This window comes from Phoca vitulina, unplaced genomic scaffold (assembly GCF_004348235.1).
Source record: "Phoca vitulina isolate PV1807 unplaced genomic scaffold, GSC_HSeal_1.0 scaffold32, whole genome shotgun sequence".
Lineage (NCBI taxonomy): Eukaryota > Metazoa > Chordata > Mammalia > Carnivora > Phocidae > Phoca > Phoca vitulina.
The window spans coordinates 20,680,530-20,701,345 of NW_022589735.1; positions in this window are offsets into that span (position 1 = coordinate 20,680,530).

A 20,816-nucleotide genomic window follows, 5' to 3' on the forward strand; every position below is an offset into this window, starting at 1 on the left:
ATAGAAAAATGGCCCCAGGACTGCAAGAATCAGGGGAAACTGAGAGGAGCTTTGAGTGCCACAAGATTCCAGAAGTCACCTAATTCAAGGTTGGATTCAATATTGCATCCACGAGAGAGGATTTTCTCCTTTCAGGGAAATGAAACTTTTTATTTTTTTCCACAAAGCAGTAGGTTTCATTGGAGTAGAGAGGCTTTATTATCACTCAGCACTTCCTTATTCAAGTATTCTTTCACAAGTTTTATCCCTTTGCACTGCCGCTCTCACTTGGAGGAGCATGGAAAAGTAAGTCTTCCTTCTTTCCCGCGTACTAGTCATGTATATAAATATGTGAAGTCACTTATCAGGCACATTCTTGGTCTTCCGTTCCCAAGGTCAATATTCCTAGCTTCTTTTCTCATGCCTCTCATTAAATAGGCTCCAGATCCTCATCATTCTGGGTCCATCGGGTTTAGCAGGGTTACCATTAATATGAGTTGTTCAGAAATTAACATAAGTTGACACAATGACTAGTGTGAGGTACAGAGGGATTGCTTCAACTCTCAAACACAAAGATTTTTTTTTTCCAAATACAAGGATTTTTAATACTTAAGCCCCTCAGGTATCTATCAACGAAGGAACTGAGTCCAATCCCATCGACGCCCACCCTGTACTTATGCAATTAGGCTTTAGGTCCTAAATCTAGAATTTCACATAATGAGGACCAGCACACATACCCTGAAAATGTCTGATGTTAGGCAACAGAAGAAGTAGGACACAGGAAAAGTAGACCAAGCAAAGCAGATGGAGAGATGATGGAGAGAAAAGAGGGAGAGCCAGAAGGGTCAAGAGCCAAAAAATTAAATGAGATGAGTTTCAAAATGAAAGATGATATAAGCACATCAAAGCTAAAAAAAAAAAAAAAGATTTTTAAAAATGTGAAGGCTGAAGAAAATCCTTTGTATTTGGCAATAAAATGGTTTGCTCTTGAAGACAGCAGTTTCAGAATCATGCTAAGGATGCAGTTAGATTTCAGGGGCTGGGAAGAAGTTAAGCAAGCAAGCTGATCAAAGTCGAGAAAACAGGCAATGTGGAAATCAAAGAGAGTAGGAAAATCCAACAGGAGCCCCATGTGTCCCATATTTTCACATAAGTCATGTCCTCTAACTTGATGTCATTTGTAGCTTTCTCAGGGCATTTGAGATTCCGAATCTCCAATACAAAAGAATCAAAAATAAAAATTTCACTCAGGCAGCCATATCATTACACCTGCATATAAAAGCAAAATATCATTAATTATGTTTTCAGTGAATGCAAAAGCTGGTATGAATTTGCACTACCAATTACCTAGTCAACTCACAATAGAGTGTGGTTTCAACTACACAACACCCTTCCTGGAATTTCTTAAGAAATTAGAAACATCGTCCTACTTCTGGGTCAGTTATTTAAAATTTTTCCTTAAAACACACTCCTGTTAAATATAATGATACCATAGCAGGGCTTGCATTTTCTTTTTTTTTTTTTTTTTTTTTAAGATTTTATTTATTTATTTGAGAGAGAGAGACACAGCAAGAGAGGGAACACAAGCAGGGGCAGTGGGAGAGGGAGAAGCAGGCTTCCCTGCGGGGCTCGATCCCAGGACCCTGGGATCATGACCTGAGCCAAAGGCAGATGCTTAACGACTGAGCCACCCAGGAGCCCCAAGGGCTTGCATTTTCAAAGTCGAATTAAGGAAACCTAGTTATTTGCATATCCTGCCTCAGAATCAATGTTGTTTTGGTGCTTTTCTGTTCTAAACGCACGCTAAGATCAACTATCTAAAGGGTCAGAAACCACAAAAAGCTTACGTTAATACTGTCAGGACAGCGTCCATTCTCTTTAAACAAATTTTCGAGTTAATTAAAGTGGGAAAGTCTTCCTTTTTTCCCCATCAATTACTCAGGATGAAAAATAAGAATTTTCAATGGGGACCTTTAAGTACTTCCGTTGCGAACACAGAGTGTTAAAAATGTATTGGGGAGCTGTTTGGTGAACTGTGTTCATAAAGAGCCTCTGTTCAATCAGTGTTACCCGAGAGCAAAGTTCACAGTTCCATAAGGGGCTGTGCAGGAATATTCCTGCTTCAGGGTTGTAATAACAGCAGGGAATCACGGGTAACCTAGGTATTCAGCTGAGACTGGGTAAGTAAAAGCACGTGGATGTGTACAATTTAGAATACATTGGAGCAGTAAAAAGTAAAGACACAGCTATGTTTTTTAGTACGAATATATTTCAGAAACATTGTTAGGTAAAAATTAAAAAAAATACTTGGTAAAGAAATGAAATCAGCACTGCAATATCATTTAAGAAAATAAAGCATAGGCATATATAAATCATCATGGTCTCTGTCAAGGCTACATCGAGTGCAGAGCAACTAGAAGGATGGGGAATGAAAACATAATATAGTCACAAGGATAATGAGCTGAGAATTATGATTAAATTAACTCTGCAACTGGTTACAATTTTAGAAATTTAGAAGTCACTGTGGGGGACAAAATGTTCGGTAGTAATATGTTAAAACAAGGAATGGACAGAAAATGAACATACAGACAAAATAATGTATTTATTTCCCTGTAAAATATTTAAAGTAACTTTCAGGAACACAGAAACGTGATATATTATGTATATAATAAGTCCTGAATAAGCAAATATATTATTAATTCAAACAATGTTTACTCTGGCAACTAGTCAAAAAAAGCTGTATCCTTCTCTATGCGTGGGATATGCAGCTCTTGTGAACCGTTTAAGATGAAGAGGAAAGCGCTTTTTGTGTGAAACAGCTGATTATACTTGCTTAGAGCTGATTATGCCACTTATAAAGACTAAAGTGTAGGAACTAAACACGCAACACCATTCATATTTATAATACACGCTAAACACCGTGCTTGGCAACGTTAGCATTTGCTCGGTACCTGCTCAGAAGGACCCTTGTGCTTATAATCTCACTTAATCCTCCGAACAACTCTATGAAAGAGTTACTGTGACAATTTAAAGAAAGGGAAAATGGGGGGCAGGCGGGTAGAACAGTTTCCAATTATAACACGGGTAAAAAAAATGGCAAACAGCCATCAAACTATGATGGGTAAGAGCCTCCTCTGCATTATGCTCCCTTGTGATGGACTGCTTCAATACTGATTCAATTCCTTTTGAATCCTTATCATTTTTGCTCCTTAATTCAATGGGCAATTGAGCCAGCCCCCTTGCCCTCCCAGCATTAAGATAGTGCTCTTAAAATCTGAACAGCCTACCCACTCGCCCATTCTCCACAGAGACGACACCCACTAGCCAGCAAAATTTAACTTTTTGAGAACTACTTGACATTCTTAACAAACACAGGCTTCTGAAACCTCTCAGCGATGCACTGTGGCCATGACCAGGCTTACAGGACTTAGATGACTAAAACACATTTCATTAGCAGGGATATAAAATATGTCCCCGAGATTTACACAGGCTATTTCTCGGCAATCAGGAAATTGCATTTCCTTGCTTAGAACAGTTACAACAACTGATAAGATTTTTTTTTTGCTCCCTGCCTCAATCCTGCTTTGTTGTTTCACATTCAATTAGCTGGAATCAGGTAAATCCATTTGAGATCAGGGCCAGGGTGCCTATAGCCTGGGTTGCTATCACTTTTTCTGTCAACTTTTAAGGGTGCTACCAATTGCCTCTAGACCTAGCCCTGCCTTTCAATAGCTTTGGGAATGAATGCATTCATCTTAGGCTACGTGTTCTAGCTTTCTGACATTGGTTTGGTCCTTTCGTGGATTCAAGAGGATGGTGCTGTTATAGTTTTGGTAGTATAAGCTGACTCAAGCAGGACAGCACGCTCTGCTAGAGGATGAGAACTGCAAGCAGGCTGGAAAAATCCCGGGCAGCAGATGGCAATCAAAAGGAAATGATTTTCCAGAATGAAGCCTCTATATTAGCTCAAGTAGAAGAGAATTGGTCATCTGGGTGCATCATCGAGCTTTCCAATAATAGGATCGGGACAACAAGCCAATGTCGATACAGCTATGGGGGCATCGAGCTCTCCAAATCTAGGAGCTGGCTGGATAGTCTTTTGAGGGTCTTTTTTGCTGAGTTGTAACACAGTGAGTACCATTTCTGGGTAGTGTCATGAACAAGTGGGGATGGACCCTTCTCACTCTTTCCCTGATGGTGCTAACCGGGCTGCACACAAAATAGCAGCGGTGGATAGCAGGGCACATACAGCGGAGCTAGACGTGAGCACGTTAGCATGCATTCCAATTTTGAGTCTCTTAGCAGGAGAGACGGAGAGAGTTTAGGGCTCCAGTGTTGACTCTGCTCCACAATGATCTCGGCAACCCAGGGCCTTCTATCTGGTTTAAGCTACTCTTTTTTTTTTTTAATTTTTTTATTGTTATGTTAATCCCCATACATTACATCATTAGTTTTAGATATAGTGTTCCATGATTCATTGTTTGTGCATAACACCCAGTGCTCCATGCAGAACGTGCCCTGCTCAATACCCATCACCAGGCTAAGCCATCCTCCCAACCCCCTCCCCTCTAGAACCCTCAGTTTGTTTTTCAGAGTCCATCGTCTCTCATGGTTCTTCTCCCCCTCCGATTTCCCCCCCTTCATTCTTCCCCTCTTGCTACATTCTTCTTCTTCTTTTTTTCTTTCTTAACATATATTGCATTATTTGTTTCAGAGGTACAGATCTGAGATTCAACAGTCTTGCACAATTCACAGTGCTTACCAGAACACATACCCTCCCCAGTGTCCAACACCCAGTCACCCCATCCCTCCCACCCCACCCCCCACTCCAGCAACCCTCAGTTTGTTTCCTGAGATTAAGAATTCCTCATATCAGTGAGGTCATATGATACATGTCTTTCTCTGTTTGACTTATTTCGCTCAGCATAATACCCTCCAGTTCCATCCACGTCGTTGCAAATGGCAAGATCTTATTCCTTTTGATGGCTGCATAATATTCCATCGTATATATATACCACATCTTCTTTATCCATTCATCTGTTGATGGACATCTTGGCTCTTTCCACAGTTTGGCTATTGTGGACATTGCTGCTATAAACATCGGGGTGCATGTAGCCTTTCGGGTCCCTACTTTTGTATCTTTGGGGTAAATACCCAGTAGTGCAATTGCTGGATCATATGGTAGCTCTATTTTCAACTTTTTGAGGAACCTCCATACTGTTTTCCAGAGTGGCTGCACCAGTTAAGCTACTCTTATTTTGACATGTCTTTCTGCTTGGAGCCAAAAAAAAAAAAAAAAAAACTCATGAAAACACAATGATCCTGGTTGGTGTGAGTCATGTGGTAAAATCTAAATCATAGCAAATTTTTATCTTAGATCATGAGAAATAACTAAGAGATGTATTGTAAGGTGTTTCTCCCAAATCTACCAGGTCAGCTCTAGTACCATGAAGGACTTCATCGTTCTAAAGATTCAGAGCCTCACAATCTCTGATCAGAATATATGCAGGCAAAATGTACAAGTGTCAAATTGTTATGTAGCATCTTCCTCACTTCCTCTACCAGCCCCATCACCCTGTTCCCAGGCCCCAAATTCTCTCTCTCCTTAACTGACTTATTAGGTAGAATTATGATGAAATGGTTATTGTATTTTTTTTCCCATCTTAAGTTATTGGAAGTACAGAGCACAGCCCTAGCTTAGGGACTCTTTGCCTGTTCCCTGTTTCCATTAGCCTTTGTCACTCATTCCACCCTTCCCTCCCATTATGAGACAATGGTAGAGCTAGAAGACTCCATAGAAATCAACTAGACCAACCTGATTTAGAGACAGAATCTATCTAGAAATGTTGAATTAGCCAAAACCATAGAGTAAATGTTCAACACTTAAAGGAGAAGATTGCTCTCAAGAGCCAGATGACTACTGTCTTTCCATCACTAGATAGCTGCCCATTTTCCATCTAGGTCCTGTCTTCCTTTCTGTACTTTCCTCTCTATGTCCTTCTGTATTTCTGTCTGGTGATAAAGACAGAAAAAAAGGAATAAGTGTAGAAAAGCAATAGAGCATGTTTATGAGACAGGGCCATCTATAAAATGTTTTCCCAGATGTTTTCTGTATTTTTATTATCCTTTTAAATGAATCTCTTCAAATAATTACACTTCCATTTTTGAGAGGCTGACTTCTGTTAGGCTGTGTTCAAAGTCCTACCAACGTAGAGCGCCATCTTCTCCAAACCCCACCCCGATGCCTCCTATACCCCCGGGGTCAGTAACCAGTAGCAAATCCAAGAGAGAAATCTAAGCATTATCCTCTACTTTCCTCTCTGGCTTGCCCTTCACATCCAATTAATTAACAACTGCAATGAATTCTACTGCATTACTATTCCTTGAACTCACTCTAATCTTCATGTTGCTGCTCACATAGACCTTGTTTAGGTTCTGAAACAACTTTTTAACTGCCCCCACCCCATCTCCAGTCCTGTCCCTATTCGATACCTCTGTATCTCACAGCTAGAGGGATCATTCTAAACTGCACGTCTGGCCACAGCTCTATTAATTCCCTCAGTCAATGTCCTAAACTTTAGGATACCAATTTTCAGTAGGACATACTAGCCCCTGTATGATCCAGCCCTGGATGGAACTGTTCACATTCTATCTCTTACTACATCCCTCTACCACTCTCCCCTAAAGCCCTCTGTGTCACCTCTAGGTCCTTAAATGGGACATGCATTCTTTTCACATATGTTGTCACCACAGGGCTTAGGATCATCAGTAATCAGCTCTTTAAGAAGGATCTCTGTGAGTCTCCAGTTTAAAACTGGTACCCACTCCCTGGGCTCCAAAAGTTATCTTGTACCTGCTGCTATCATAGCATCGCCGTAAGGAATATAAGAGATGTAAATGCTCAAACTCTCATCTTCTCCAATGTGAGTCATAAAGAAGAGATTATTTTTTTCAACTTTTGATTACAAATTTCTAGCACATGGAATGTACATGGTACGTATTCAATAGAAAGCGGTTCAATTAATATAAAATGATTACATTGATAAAGGCCATGATTAGTGCTTCCAGCCATGCACAGTCTACTATTAAACACTTTTTCAGCCTTGACCCTGTTTTTAGCTAACAGGTTCAGGCTAAGCTACCTGGCTATTTCCAACTCCTCCCACACCATATCTTCAACAAACTACATACACGTGTACACACATGCACACCATGAGACATAAAACAAATGAATAAACCCAACTCTGACATCTTGCCTCGAGCTTTCCTTCCTCTAGCTGATAGCACAGACTTTTCCTCTCACGATGACAGTGGTTGAGAGTAGGCTAATTATTCTGACATTTAAACATACTTGTCCTATTTTCCATCCTTATAGAGCTAATCTCCAGCCCTTCAGAGCATGATGAGTTAACCCATGCCAACAAAGTTACTGCCCAAATAAACTGTCAACACGAACATTATCTGAGCCTTCTCCCTACTCTGCCCCATACCTAATATAAAGGGAAGAAAATACGTGGAAACGGAGGGGTAGGACGCAATTAGGTATTTTCTCTAGATGGCATCTGAGCACAGTGCTGTCACAACTACAGGAGATATAAAGGCCAATTATATTAAAATACATCCAACTGCAAGACAAAAATTAGAGAAACGAGTTTGCCAAACAGAGTGAAAAATTTGAGGCTGATTAATTGGATTACAGAGGAGTTCTAACTTTCATTATAGCAAGAGAATGCTATGTGGAAAAGTTCATTTTTTCCCCATTCTTCAGCTGCTGAGATGCATGTGTACCGGTGATCCCTTTGAAATTGCTTTGTATAGACTCCTAAACTACCTATTAATCTCAAACAAAAGGAAACATTAAAAAATGACAAAAAGTCTTTAAGAACTCCAGCTGTCTCCTTTCTGCCTAGAGCACTTTGACAATGTGCTAATGTGACCCTACTAAAAAGATACAATGAACAGCTGAAGCTAGAAATTAACTGCCTTCTTCGGAAAACTATTTCAAAGAAGTTTGTGTTGCAAGTTCATGTTCATGTCATGACACCTCAATACATCTTAAAAAAAAAAAAAGTTATATACTCTTTCTCATGGTAAGTGGGGTTGATCACTAACTTCACAGACCCCAGTTTAAGTGATTCTCGCTTCAATTTGTATGGATCAGACTATCATCTCTGGTAGAAGCAGTCGTTGGCCAGCTGTCTGTTGGTTTCCTGTGCCTGAGTGTAAACTATACATACAACATCTCTGTAGGTTCATTAACCCACATTTTCTACTCTGCAGACTACTTTTTAACACATTTCTAGGCACTAACACCATGGCAAGTATCATGGAAGACCTTGAATGCTGGAAAAAGATCTGAAGTTAGAGACAAAGATTAGCTGACCAGCGTAGATAATTAGGAGGGATCTTTGTCATGTTAATTATGACAAGCAAGATAGAATTTTTCATGAGACAATGAGAATATGGCTGAAGGGTCTGGGGAAGACAGAACCAGGACCTCTGTCACCGCTGGAAACGCAGCGACCATTAATTAGACTCATTTCCTGAAGACTTTTACTCCAGGATCCACACCACTCTGTGAAGGTATTATACCTAAATATTTCACTACTGATGACAAATGAATCACTCCTATGCAACCCACTTAACAATCTTTCTAAAGACTAATTGGTGAAGGCAACTGGAGCTTCTTGAGCAAGTAAATGAGCTAGTCACCAAACCAAAGAGGAAAAGGGTAATATATTTTTACATGATTAAAGTTTTACTTTTAAAAAAGCAAATGGATATCTCATTTAGTCTAACCATTTCTTGTTCCATAATATTTTTATGGGCATAGCTAATGATGACCTTTAAAATCATGTTACTATTAAGATCAAATATGGCACTCTACTGAAATTGATGGTCAGGGTGCTAATACAATCTGAAATGGAATACAGAATCTACCTAAATTTGCCCTTTATCAAAAGCAATAGAACATTTGGACACTGATCAGATTTGTAGGCAAGATATTCAGTCATACACTATTATTAAACATAATTTACTGGAATGAAATAGTTCACATTTACAACCATTTCAAATAATGGGCACAGTATCTTTTTTTCCTTACATTCTCTGAGAAGATCAATTTTATTGCTCTTGATACATAAATAGCATGTATTTTATCAAATATAGGAGGAATAATTTGTGGTGTAATTAGTTATTAAGCTTTTCCTGCTTTAATTGTTTGATTTTTTTTTTTTCTTTTTGGCTCATGTAAAGTCAAAGATTTGGCACTGCCTATTTTTCCCCCCTCAAGTTTTTACTTAAATTCCAGTTAGTTAACATACAGTGTGGTGTTAGTTTCAGGTGCAGAATTTAGTGATTCATCACTTACATGGAACACACTGTGCTCACTGACATCTGCGTTATAAAACCAAAGCAACACAGCTCTGTATTCTCAAATGTGGTTATTATAGTGTATCAATGGGTCTGAAGAAACCACTCACAATTAGATGCAAATTGGCAGGAGAGGTTAGCAGAGAGTTCTAACAAATTTAATATTCTTTCATAATTATAAAACATCTTAAGTTTTAGCAAGTTTTAATAGTTGGGAGCTATTTCTGGAAATCATTACTAAATACTAATTGCAGCCTAATAATTCTTCCTAAATAGAGAAGGCATGAAGTACATATACATAGTTGATTTTCTGTGAACAAAGAAATTTAGCACTCATCATTAGGGTCAGAGCTTAAAATAAAATTGGTAATTAACAAAGGACAGTGGGTGGGCAATATAACCTAATAAAAACATTCCAACAAGTAATATTATCAGCTTTAGAGTCTAATCCCTGTTTTCATAATGACCTTGAGCAACTCAATTTTAAATCTTTGAGCATTACTGCCTGTCCATATATATATGTATAGACCATGCTCAAAGATTATATGCATTTATGTAATCATATGTAATATTATCTCTTTTTTAGCTTGCAGAGTAGACATCAAGATATGAGAGTATCTATTCAGGACTACCACCTTTAGAATTGATATGGGGAATGTATCAAAATTGTTGTTGGATTCATTAAACAATGGGCAAATCATTGCCACAAATTGGGGGGGGGGAACCCTGAAGTATGATACCAAAAAATTCTGAATCCCAACTTAAAATTTATAGTACTTTATTATAAAAACAAATTTATAAAGCTTTTTATTAATCTGAAAGGTAATTCTACAGCTGTTTCTTCAAATCTGGGGGAAGTCACAAAGGGTTACTCTTGACAATGTCACAAACACTTTGAAACCCCCTTCCAGAGTTCACATATAATTTCAAAGTGTTGATAGACATACTGACACTCATCCAAGGCTCCCATGGGGTCCAGATTAATAAAACTATTTTCAAAAAGCTAAACTTTCATGTGCATTTTCATTTTGTTTTAGGTGATATTTGTACAGTTTACTTATACTAATTATGAATAGATCACTTGATAAGTTCTGGCAAACATATACACCTAAGTAATCCCAACTTTTCTCAACAAAGAGAACATTATCACCCGGAAAGTTCCCTCATGCTCTAAGTCAATCTGTTTTACTCCCTGACCCCCACCAGAGGCAACCCAATCCTGATCCCTTTTTTACCAAGATTAGTTTTGCCTATAGTAGAACTTCATATAAATGAAACAATACAGTACATCCTCTTTCATGGAAGACTTTCTCTCAGCAGCATGTTTTTGGGATTCAACCCAATTTTTCTCTGCATCAGTTCACTCTTCTTCACTGTTGAACCATGTTCCACTGGATGCATTTATCACCTGTTGATGAACCCCTGAACTGTTTACAGATTTGGGTTATTATGAATAAAGCTGCTGTGAACATGCTTGCAGAAATTGTTCTGCGGGTATATGCTTTCATCTGTCTTGGATAAATACTTAAGAGTTGAACTGTTCATGATAACCTAGATGCATATTTAGTTTTAGAAGATACTGCCAGATGGTTTTGCCAACTCATATAAATAACAGAATAGATTTCACTGGCTTCACATCCTCTCCAATATTTGGTGTGGTCAGTCTCTTTAGTTTTACCTATTTGATGGATATTTAGCAATCTTTCATTATGGTTTTAACCTGCACTTCCTTGAAGATTCATGAAGATTAATGCCTTCCCATGCTTACTGGCCATCTGGATGTATTCCTTGGTTAAGTGTTGAGATCATTTGCCCATTTTTTACTGCATTGTATGACCTTTTATAGTTGAATTAGAGGTATTTTTAATATATACTGAACCCTAATCATTTTAGTACTATGTTTTGCCAATTCAAAAACTGGGCTGCCATTTTCTAGTTGTTGTCCTTTGACAAGAAGTTTTACATTTTGATGGATTCCAATTTATCAGATTTTTCTTTTAGGATTATTATTCTAAGAAAATTTCACCTACCTATAATTTATCAAGATATTCTACTAGTCTAGTTTTTTGTATGTTTGTTTGTTTAGTCCTATGATCCATTCCCAGTTAATTTTGTGTGTAGTGGGAACTAGAGGTTGAGGATCATTCATGTCCATATTCATATCCATTTGTCCCAGCACCACTGGGTAAGAAGACTTTTCTTTCACCATTAGATTTCTTTGCTCTCTTCATTAAAAGTTGACCAGATCAGTGTGGGTCTATTTCTGAGCTCTCTAGTCTCATAACTGATCTATGTGTTTGTCCTCATGCCAGTACCCTACCTTCATGAAAACATGACTTCATGATATCTCTTGGGTTAAGGTAGTGGTGATCCTCAAACTTCATTGTGCTTTTTCAAGATTGTTTTACACACTCTAGTTCTCTATGTGTTTGAATAAATTTTAAAAATTAGCTTGTCCACTTCTACAAAAAAAAGGGGGGTGCTGGATGGAGTATGTTTGCAATTGTGTCCTATCTACAGAGCAATTTGCAAAATGTCATAACCATTTCACCAACATGCCCACCTAACTTTTGAAACTTAAGTCCTTTGAAATGCTACTATGTCCCAGCTATCATCAACCTGCAAGGCCACTTTGATCCCTTCAAGATTCCATCTTGATCTCTACTAGCCTTGCCTTTAATAGATTCTCTCCCTCACTGCTTTTTATGGAGTGGCACCATGAGAGCTACTAAGACTAAAACAAATGCCCAGCCTAGTTCCAGGATTGCTAATCGCATAGATTTCCAGATAGTTTTTGAAATAACCAACGGACCTAAGCCTGCTCTTCCCAAAAAAATGTTCATTGCCTCTTGATTATATTCCCTACGAGACCAGATCAGCTTTCAAAAAAAGAAAAAAATGTTTACAATTTTTTACACTTTAATTGATAAAATTATGCTTTCTCCTTCTGAGGTCTTAATTGTTATTGCTCTTTCCTGCATGATCTTTAAGGAAGCTTGCAATTAGTAATACTGAAAGCAAAATTGACTAACTGTTCAATTTCAGTAGAAGAAGCTAACAGTTGGTTCCACTTAATTCAGATAAAAGCCTTACTATCTGACTTGCTCCATACCTTTGAACAAAAACACAGTTTTTTATTTTTTTAATGAATTCTGCAAGAAAAAAAAACATACATTGCAAATAGACACTGCCTTAGAATTATTTATGCATGCTGCAAGTGGGGAAAGCAAAAATTTTTGTCTTCTTGATGATCAGCTGCTCCTTAGGAAGTGGCCATTTCACAAATGCCAAAAAAAAATAACTATAATGATTTAAAAATTCAGAGACACAGGGGCGCCTGGGTGGCTCAGTCAGTTAAGCATTTGCCCTTGACTCAGGTCACGATCCCGGGGTCCTGGGATGGAATCCTGTATTGGGCACCCTGCTCAGTGGAGAGCCTGATTCTCCCTCTCCCTCTGCTCCCCCTCCCCCACTCATGCTTTCTCTCTCACTGTTTCCAATAAATGAATAATACTTTAAAAATAAAAATTCAGAAACACATCTGAAGCTAACTTTCACTGCAATATTACTGAAATGGAAAAAGGTTTGTAGTTGCTGCTACTGTAACAAGTGATAAGAGTATCCTAAGCCTTTTTGAAATACATTTCCTGGGGAGCCTGGGTGGCACAGTCAGTTAGGCGTCAGACTATTGGTTTCATCTCAGTTCACGATCTCAGGGTCATGAAATCCAGGCCCACATCAGGATCTATGCTCAGCAGGGAGTCGGCTTGAGACTCTCTCTCCCTCGGCCCCTTCTGCTTATGCTCTCTAAATCAATCAGTCAATCTTCAAAATGCATTTCCCATTCGCCTTCACTCATCTTTTTTAGGTATTCTGACACTCTTTCTAAAACTATCAAGTAACCAAAAGCCGAACTTCACACCTACATGATTTATTGATCACATTTTCCAATATATTAGTCCATCTAGGCCAGACACTGTGCTACACTCTGAGGTTTAAAAAAAAAAAAATACAGGTTCATTGCCCTCATGGAGTGTCTATCATTCAGAAAGAGATAAAAAATAAGCAAATAAAGAGAAACCACTACTCTAATAAATGCTTTGAAGGAAGTAGCAACAGAGGTAGAGGGGGACAAAGAAGTTAGCAGGCAGGCAACTTGAAGTAGGTTAGCTGGGGAAGGAATATTTGGGGAGAAAAAAATGACATGTAAGCTAGATCTAAAGGATGAGATACGTCTGACCATAAGGGTACTTTGAGGAAGTAAGCTCCTGTATTTTGTATTCTTCTTACTTTGAACGTACATTTCAGGAGTCTGCTTTGGAAATCTTCAAGATTCCTGAAAGCAATGAAGGCTGAGGAAGTAAGAATGAGTTGGGAACAAGGAAGTTCTTCATTGGAAGCTCTGCTATGAAACCCTGTGGCCCTTCTTTGAACCACAAGCATCCATCTTACCTACATCAGACACACTGTGCTAGGTCAGGGTGAGGAAAGTGGGTCGCTTCCATCCACCTGAAGTCAGAGGGACCGGACATGGTATTTCCAGCTCAAAAGTTCAATTGTTTGAGAGTTATACAAACTGACTTTGGCTAGCAACTCAAATTAGTCTCAAGGATCTTCTTCTGATGGTGCTCTTAAGTGGCTTAGGCAATGAAGAAACAGGGGGGTTGAGTGGAAAACACAAGCAGATGATAAATCCTGTTTCATCTCTTCCAAACAACAATGCAAATCAAAATGCAGAGTCACTGATCTGACTTCAGAGTACAAAGAGACAGACTCACTTAAAATTGATAAATTTAATAACAACCTCATGGTAATGGGTTTTCATGCTTAATACATTACCAGGCTTTCCTACTTTACAGACAAATAAACTGGAGAATAATTCTCTTTGCATTTTTATTTATTTAGCTCAGAATAATGAATTTTTATGTGGCTGAAGGCTTGCCTGGACAAAGATAAATTTGAGTCATATTATTGTCTTGTTACAAAATTCAAGATGGCAAGATTTTGAAGATGAGGGGCAGATACAGAGATTTCAAAACATCATAAATATATACTCACATTTTAATTTCTATTTAATATAGCCACAGTCTGCAGTCTGTTTTCCCTTTAAATACATTAGATGTCAGGTAGACTTCTCTTAACCTTGACTCAATCCTCAGATTTTATTTTTTAATCATAACATGCTCACAAAAATAGTGTCATATATGTCAGTGCTTAAAAACTCAAATTAAGATTAGAGATCCATACTGGGTTTTAAGATACTCACAATTAAGTAATGACTTGGCAATTATTTTGGAGATAGAGAAAAGGGAACATATGAATTATTAACATAACAAATTGCTCCACTTTCTGCAAATCTCTTTCTTTTGATTTAATGGTGTTATGGTGTTAAAAACATTACAATTTAAGTTTCTGATTCAGAAAATGGTTCTTGCTGCTGGGGGATGGAGTAAGAAATTTGTGACGACCTCCAAGAGTTAAGAGCCTCTGCTCTGGTTGACTTTTCTGTGTGCCTGGAAAGCTGGGAGGCCATGCTGAGTGGGTAGGAAGAGCTAAGGAAGGAGGGGAGGTGAACTCTCGGCACTGGCCCAGCCTCCTGTGGAAGATAAATGATATTAAACCAGGGCTACACAAAGTACTGGCCCCGGAACTAGATATTTCCAGTTCTTGATATTATAAGGAGCTTGGGCCAGAATAGAAGTTAGCTCTATTTCTGAGCATCTTGTTCAGCTGATATTCTTTCCAAAGCTTAACTCTGTCACTGAAGGAAGCAGTGTTCTGGTTTAGGTTATGGTGTAAGCTCGCCACCTCATTACTAAATAATCATCTCAGTTCCTAGATCAGAATCTGTCCACAGACCACACTTTTTGTTGCAGTGGTCTACAGGATAAGACAAAATGCATGGGATTTTTTTTTTTTTAAAGATTTTATTTATTTATTTGAGAGAGAGAATGAGAGAGAGAGCACATGAGAGGGAGGAGGGTCAGAGGGAGAAGCAGACTCCCTGCTGAGCAGGGAGCCCGATGTGGGACTCGATCCCGGGACTCCAGGATCATGACCTGAGCCGAAGGCAGTCGCTCAACCACCTGAGCCACCCAGGCGCCCCCAAAATGCATGGGATTTTCACTGGTGACTACGATCCAGAAGCCTATGCATCGGGAACATTCTCATGCATGAACTACACCTGTTGTATGCAGAAGTCAATAAGGTGGTGACTATCTTTGGATCTTTGAAGACATCAAATGTAAGTCCCAAGAGAAACAGAACTGATATAACCCTGAGGGACACAACCCATGTGATGACAGGTGATCAGGAAAGAGCAAGTGTCTGTCTCTGGTGCACACACACGCATGCACATATACACACGGGCACACACACAGAGTCTCATACACACATAACCACAGACAGGTACACACACAGCCACAGACAAGTACATATACAGCCACACAAAAATGTACACACAGCCACACACAAAAAGTCCCCAAGTTCCCAAGAGATAGATTTCTACCAATGCTATAGTCTTCAGCAGCAGAAAAAGAATCTCATCTAGAACAAGGCACCATTGGTACGTTGTTAGATGAGGTTTCCAGCCATGCACTTTAGCACAAGAGCCTGAGCTTGCCAGCAAAGCCCAGTGCTGATGGCAGGAACCCTGGACCTCTGCCTGTATGTCCCTGGAGCGGAAAAGAGCAACATTCTCACAAACAACATCTGACCACTGTCCAGAGCAGAGGAGACAATGCCAAGGCAAATAGGACACAGAGGGACGGGCTGAGACTGGCCCTTAAAGTCAAGGTGCAGTCAGATTCGATGGATGCTTTGAGGAAAGCAGGAACCCATCAGGGAGGAAAGTGGAGTATTTGCTCACTAGTGGGAAGATGGAGGTTTATCAAGAGCCACGAACACAAGGCATTTGGGCAGGTGGGTGTTGAAGAAGCGATGAGTGCCACTATACTGATCGAAAATGCCAGAGTGGGACTGCCCATGGGGGCAGCAAACCCTACAATTTGTAACTTGGGCTTTTCAATAGCATTTTCAAATAATCTCTTGTGGTTAGGGAGAGACAGGTGTTTTGCCTAGGATCAAGCACAGGAGGAAGCAATTTTGTCCCCTCTCTTTTGTATCTCAAATCAACTAACTGAGGGGTAATAGCGTCCCTAGTTTGCACTGCACAGATTCCTAGATCATTTTCTTTCCTCCCAAGGTTACCCTTTGAAGCTCTGACCCTATTTACTCTCAAAGGGGAATCACAAAAGAGACTCAAGAAAGAGGTCAGGTTTAAGTCATCAACTTCCCAAGACTGTTTAGACTTTATTAACAATGGCCTCTAGGAGTGAGACGAGTCTGATGTGGGAGAAAGAAAGTGAGGCTGCTCATCCAAAATAGGATTTAGTCTTATTAGATGGGATTAGGGAAGTCAGAATTCAGTGCAACTATGTAAAGTCCCTAATTTTCATATTATTGGCATTAATTTATTACACAATTCTAAAAGAAATGAGATGAAAAATTACATTTTTCTTCCCATCCTCATCCTTGCTTTTCTTCTACATCCCTCTTCCCAACAACAACAACAAAAAAAAACAGCAACAAAAGAGAGATATATATTCAAAATACCCTAAGCTTATTAGGTTCTGGTTGGTTCCTGAATATTGCCCCTAATATTTTCCCTTTTATGAAAGACCTACTCTTGAGTAGGATTATTAAAATTACAAAAATTACGCTATTACCCTGATCCAAGGGACAGATTCTTACAGAGCACCAGGGGAGGAAATATTTCTCATCAACAATCTCATTCTGGCCTCCAACTCATCCCATTAGCTCTGAAGGATGAGGCAACTAATTATACAAGAAGTCGTTGCCAGAATTTTTGACATGCCATAAACCCGCTAAATGTACAGACTGACAAACTGAATAAATTATTTCTGTACTTCACATATGGCCTGTGCTCATGTTGCCAAATATTTCAAAACAATAGTGAAGTGAAAGCTAAAATAGACCAGTAGCACACGGGTTCTTCAGGATAAATGGAGCCGAGGATGCCACAGATCGGGATGATGAAGCTCGGTAGTGTTTCATCTCCAGGGGTGTTTCGGGTCAGTGGTGAGAGGTGGTCCCAACCTGATGTTCTAATTGGAGGAGGGCTTCAAAGGATGTCATGTCTGCAAGGGTAGTCAAATGTGTAATTGCGTCCACCTACCGTAACACACTGGTTTTTATTTTTGATCAAGTGAATACTAAGCCTGCATAAATGAGGACTGAAGTCTATTTCCTGCTAATCAACTAATTCTTGTAAACTTGTCGTCCACTATGTATTGTTGTAAGTTAAAACAAAAGTCACAGTATTTCCTATAAGGGCAGAATTGAACTCCTGGCTTTTCTAAACAAGTAAACGAACCAACTAATTGAAAAGATCATGAAGCATACAGACACCCATCAAAGGTCTTGTTGAAACCAACAGTGAACTAGTAACAAAAAAGTGTTTGTTGTGATTAGGGTGACCATTCCTTTGAAAAAAGCATTTTCTACTCTTGCGTAGGATTATTATTACTATAGACCATAAATGGGAAATTAGAAACTTAACAATAAAATAGTCAATGTTTTCTCAAGAAGGACCAATGTCTTTGTATGCAAAGAATGATAAAAATGTACCTGAAGGAATACATTATTTTTAGCCCAAAATACTAAGATAAAGGGAAATAATTATAACTTAAGGTGAATCAACATTTTTAGACACAATTAATGTTTCTCAGTGTGTGTGGTGATGAGTTTGGAGATTTCCATTCATACCAAGTGGCTATGTTGTTTCCTGTGATGTCAGAGATTAGGGCTCTACTAAGGTTAGTCAGAAAGAGAGACAGTGTACCCCTGGGGAAAATTTTAACAGTAGATAAAAGTAATTGTAGACTCCTCCAGGTTTGGTCCCCTTTAGCTGAGACTGACAGATTTATCACCTTTATAAGTATCACCACCTACTATAACTTCGGAATTCTTTTGAATACCTTTAGTAACAGCGAGCACAACAGCTTACAAGGCCACCTCACTGTAATCAGTCATCAATCATGTTGTTTCTAAATTACATAAACACAGGGAGTCGAGGTAAAATCTCTACTCTCATTCGCCTGAGGTCAGTACCTTTCTGGATTCTCTATGATTATTTATTATCCATATGGGTATGAGGATATGATTTTTCTTCTTGAATTATGCATTTTATTACGGCAAGACATCCCTTGTTCTTCTTTATTAAAATCCCCATTAGTAAAAGAGAAGAGCCGTAGGAGGTTGTGTTGTTTATAGTCAAAGATGGAGTATTTGTTCATAAAATTAATTAGGCTCATTGTAACCATCTAGAAGGGTTGCAAAAGTCTTCTCAAAAGGCAACAGTCTTGGGAATTAAGACCCTTTCAATGACTGGATCATAGATATCCTGGGTTTTATTTTTTTTTTTTTCCTATTATAAAAGCCTATCAGTTTGATTTGTTTTGCTCAGTTACTGCTGCTTAAAATGCCATCTCGAAAGGTAATCCCCAGAATGGCGCTTTTATTGTTTGAAACTCAGGAAAACAGCAACATGATCTTCCAGCCTGTGTGTGCGGGAAGAGCGAGGTCATCTTCTTGAGGTTGAAGGGCATTTTCTCTTTATGTTAAATCCCTGTCTCTGAATGGAGAAGAAAGGCATAGAAAAGCAGCTCAAGCTCTGACCCGCAGACACAGCCTCTGCAGTTAACCAGCAGACCCAGCTCTGCTTACATTGAGAAGCCAGACATCAATCACACTTTGCTTCTTCCCTAAAACATTTTTAAGCACAAAAAGAAAGCGCAGAAGGAACAGTCACCAAAGAGGCAGAGATAAAGATCCCACAGGCACAGGAAACTTGGTAGGGCAGGGGCTTCTGGGAGCCAAGATTGCCTTCCCAGCCCAGGAAGGGTCACGTTACTTTTCCACTGAAAGGACACAAAACACAAGTTTGTGAAAGAAAGGAGAGACATCCAGCAGTAACATTTAATATGAAGAGGAAAATGCAAATAGTGAGTAGAGAAAAGCCTCATTTAGGAGAGGGGAAGGGTAATCAACTAAATAACACAGATTTTTCAAGGGACCAGTATCAACTTGAGAGTAGAAAATGTTGGAAAGATTGTCTTAATAGGATCACCGTGGGCTAATGAATTGAAGATGTCCGTCTCAGCCAACGTTCATTTGGAAAATGGTATTATGGGTTCCATTCAGTTAAAAACAATCTAGTTGTCTACTGTGTACAGGTCACTCTTTTGGGGGCTGGAGATATAAGGAAGAAAAATGCATGGCCACTACCCCGAGGAAATGGCAGGCTCAGGACTATCAGACCACATACAGTTAATTTCAACTTGATGGGCTGCCGGATGGGATCAAGAATGATTTCCTTGAAAGAGATAATGCTCGAACTGTCTTGCGTTTAGATCAAAGCTCAACACTATTTAACTCTGTGCTATGGGGCAACTCGCAGAAATCCCTCTGAGCATGCTTCCTCATTAATTAAAAATGGGTGCAATAGAACCAATCTCACAGGGTTGTTATGAGGATTAAAAGATTAAACATATAAAGCGCTTTGCATGATATAAATGTTTTCTTTCCCGCTGCCTATAAAAGGCTAGTGTCGGGAGCCTGAAGTACAAACGGCCTCTGCTGTTGTTTTATAAACGGGCCTGAAGATTGCACAACTCGCCCAGAGTCAGACCAGCCTGTCACAGAGCCAGGCATCCTCAGTCCTAGCCTGGGACCATCTCTAGAATACCCACTCACATCATAATTGAAGACTGACAAATGACTCTGTTAAGAAGTGGTCCAGAGGGAAACGTATGCATGGTCAATACAGAGACGCTAGGAAAAAGGAGATAGATTGTAAAAACTAATGAATGAACAGTCTTTGAAATAGTTGAGCAATAGATTTTGAAATTAATTTAATGGGAACTTATGTCAGAAACAATGAGTTATTCAAAATAACACATAAAACAATGTTCAAGATTTAACCAAGTGTCCTTTTAAACAAGCTTGAATATGGATACGCTGGTATCAATAGACAAAGGACAAGCTCAAGTTAAAAAATACCTAAGTTTTTTGGGGCATCTAGGTGGCCCAGTCAGTAAAGCGTCTGACTCTTGATTTCTGCTCAGGTCATGATCTCAGGGACTTGAGACTGAGCCCCAAGTCAGCTCCAAGATGGGCGTGGAAACTGCTTACGACTCTCTCTCTCTCTCTCCCTCTCCCTCTTGCCCCTCCACCCATACCCTCATCTCCCACTCCCACACACATGCTCTCTCGCTCTCTCTCAAAAAATAAAAAAATGTACTATCAATGACTAATTTTTGGAAGCCACTTTAGTGTTGCTCTAACTCAGAGGCTGTCAGTCTTGATGCTATTTGCATTTATGGCTGGATAATTCTTGGGATTCTTTGTTGTAGAAGACCTTGTGTCCGGACGTTTAGCAGCAG